The sequence below is a fragment of the Zea mays genome, chromosome 5 (assembly GCF_902167145.1).
Source record: "Zea mays cultivar B73 chromosome 5, Zm-B73-REFERENCE-NAM-5.0, whole genome shotgun sequence".
Taxonomy (NCBI): domain Eukaryota; kingdom Viridiplantae; phylum Streptophyta; class Magnoliopsida; order Poales; family Poaceae; genus Zea; species Zea mays.
This window is the reverse complement of record NC_050100.1, coordinates 165000730-165003975: the sequence shown is the minus strand read 5'-3', so window position 1 is coordinate 165003975 and position 3246 is coordinate 165000730. Positions and strand designations below refer to the sequence as shown.

The following is a 3246-nucleotide window of genomic DNA, read 5'->3' as shown; positions in this document are numbered from 1 at the left end:
AAACCGTGAGTTATGCCGGCTAACAAGACATTCGATAAAATGCTAGTGTACAACGATTACATAAAAATGAGCACCACATATTATCGACCTCAATATCTCACAAATTCTTTGGGAACAACTAATACATAACTAAACTGATACGAATCAAATGTCGACTACAATGTGAATGACACAAAAACAAAGTCTAAGAAGTGAAGACTTCTTTGTACACTATATTCTTTGTATATGTCTCATTCAAGTTTTTGCTTGGAACCATTTCTCCAGCCGCAAGTATCTTTACATTGCTTCTCGTTGTTGCTCGTGATAAGGCAACATATAATTGTCCAGGGGAGAAGACCGAATTTGGTAGATATACTCCAAAGTGGGATATTGTCTGTCCCTGTGCTTTCACCGTCATAGCAAAGATGAGTCTAAGATGGAATTGAGTCCTCTTAAACTTGAAAGGAAAGATCTCATCATCAGAAGGACATAAAGGAATGTGTGGTAGAAAAACTCTCTTCCCTGCATGTTGTCCTTGTTGAATTAATGTGGGTTTGACCCAATTAATATTCAATAATAGTCAATGATAATGGTTCACTTTAAAGTGTACTAATAATTTAGTACCATATTAGAAGTTCAAGGGACAAATCAATCAACTTAAATAGGTGAACCATTGGTGCATCTATTAAAAAGTTGAGAAAAGGGTGAAGGACTGCCACACGTGCGCGTGGTTCGTGGTAGATAGGACCTTAGTCCAAATATTCCTTTCAAACAGTTGCACATTTTGCCTCGAGTGATGACCATTTGTTTCCTGTCTTATGGCAATATGGTACAAAAGAAGAATTCCAATGCATCACATAATAATAAAAAAACAATAAGCAACAGAATGCCACGAAGCCTAAGCAAGCAGCCATGTTTAAAAAGAAGAACAAAGGAGTTGGTTGCTTTGTTTGCGGGAGTACTGGTCATTGGGCAAGCTCTTGTGCAGACCGTAAATTTAAGCATGAGAAAAAACAGCTCAAGAGAAAAAACAGTAAACATGATTGTTAGTGAGGCTGGAAAAGGAACAACAGGGTATGGTAATATTTTACCTATTATTTTTTCAGTGTGTCAATCCCCTGAGTGGTGGGCTGATACTGGTGCTAATATTCATATGTGTGCTGATATTTCTTTGTTTTCTTTTTATCAGTGCAAAGGGATTGGAGCCTTGCTGATAGGGAACATATTACGTGCGCCATTCTTGGTGTTGGTATCGTCGTTCTGAAGTTTACTTCGAGAAAGACGATGATATTGAAGAACGTGCAGCATGTCCTCTCTATCAAAAAGAATCTTGTTAGTGGCTCACAATTATGTCGAGATGGCTATAAACTTGTTTTCGAGTCGAATAAATATATACTATCGAAGTATGGAATATTTATTGGAAAAGCCTATGTCGGTTTAGGTTTGTTCTACTTATCTTTGCATGATACATATATTCATGTAATGAGTCTGTGAATAATGTTGTTTGGAAAGAGTCATTCGCGATTTTGTCATATCAATTTTAGTTGTGTCTCGTGGTTAGTAAATTTAGATTTTAATCCCGAAATTTAATTTAGTCAAAGGTTTAGAGTTTAAAGACAATCATTACTGGCAGTTGCTCGTAGCTGGCAATGGTTTTTTGAACAGTACCTAGAGCGTCCGACACACCCAACGATAGGGAAACAAAGCTGGTAAGATCTATGGCTATCGGCTCCGTGGTGTTCGGCTCGAGCTAGCGAGCAGCTGCGGCTCGCTTCTGGTTTGGCCTGCACCTTCGTATCGTTCTGCTCATCTATAAGGTTGCCAATTTTTTCTCCAATCCTATGGCGCACGTCTTGTTTCCTTCTTCGCGGTCGGCGGCATCGATTCCTGCAAACAGATTCGTTTGGGTCCATTGCAGGCACAGCAATTTTTCCACGCTAGGACACGGCCGGGCATGAGGACGATTGATATGCCTGGGGCTGACATTGATAATGTACTTTACACGCATTGCAATTGCAAAAAAAAAAAGATAGAGAACAAAAGGGTGTTTAGTTTGCAATTTGTCATCTGAACATTGGTTCCAGAACATGTATCTAATCACCCTTGATCATCTAACAACAGGATATGGACAAACCACGGTATGTAGCTACTGCTCTAGTACTTCGCGAGGACATAGACAGAAAACATATTGGCTAACTGTAGTTGTCCTCAAACTTGCTGCTGTTAAGGTCAGCCTTAGAGCTGCTGCAGCCGCCCAATCTCCAGAGGTATGTCACCAGAGAACGCGCTCTGATCAAGCCGCAGCAGCAGCGATCACAGTTGGTTAGGATCTGCACAAATAACTAACTAATCAAACTGTAGGATCTGCACAAATAACCAACTAATCAAACTGGATCTGAGACGGGAGGGCTGCGAGTGGCGGGTTCACCGTGCTGAGATGTTAGCGGATAGAGTTGGGGTTACCGCCGTGTGGAGTTGCGGGAGGTGGCGCCGGGCCGTCGGCACAAGCGGGCAGGGCTAGAGGAGGCGGCGCCAGAGTGCAGAGCTTGGGGATACGACAGCCGTGTGCGACGGCTAGTCCGGATATGAAGCCGAGCGAGAACCGTGGGAGCCAATCAGGACTGGAAGGGTAGGGAGCTGCTTCGAGATTCGTGTGCGGCGACGTGACGTAAATCTACGTGGAGCTGCAGCACGGACACTTTGCATCCATGCTGCAGGTAATTTTTTTTCCAAGGAGTTGGGTCGGGGAGGAAGTGACGGCGCCGGGTTCATTCTAAAAGATATAAAAGACATTTTTCTAAAAAGAGACGTAAAATAATTCATTGAAACTGATAATTTAATATAGTAGAGATACAGAATAGGTAGAGATACAGACAATCTATAACCATTTCCACCGTCATCCATTTACGAGAAAAAACTTACAATTTTCCCGCACACACCGACGCGAGGCGTAAGACCCCACCGCACACGCCGTCGCGACCCCGCCTCGCCCCGTCCCCAATGTCAACCTGGATGTCGTGCGCCGCGGCCTGATATAAACAGCACGGGCGTTGTCCTCGGTGGCCGCGCGAGGACGAGGAGGAACCTCCAGCTCCGAGCTATCGCCGTGGCTAACCGCGCCAGCGCCGTCGACCTTCAGTGTCGCCGCCTCCCTGCGCTGTGTGCCCTAAGCGTCGCGTGAGCGCAGGATAATCTATTATGAAAGAAACAGAATACATTAAATTGCGAACTGCAAGATTGTTTTGTATTCGGACATTGTCGTGCCAA

General features: G+C 43.9%; 1 long non-coding RNA gene across 1 annotated transcript; it reads right to left on the bottom strand.

The window, feature by feature from the left end:
* Nucleotides 1-1926: 1926 nt before the first annotated feature.
* On the bottom strand, nucleotides 1927-2592 carry LOC103627169 (uncharacterized). Its single transcript, XR_553453.3, has 2 exons — nucleotides 2408-2592; nucleotides 1927-2309 (listed from the first exon to the last, which is right to left on the bottom strand). It is a non-coding gene; the product is annotated as an uncharacterized lncRNA (long non-coding RNA).
* Nucleotides 2593-3246: the final 654 nt, after the last annotated feature.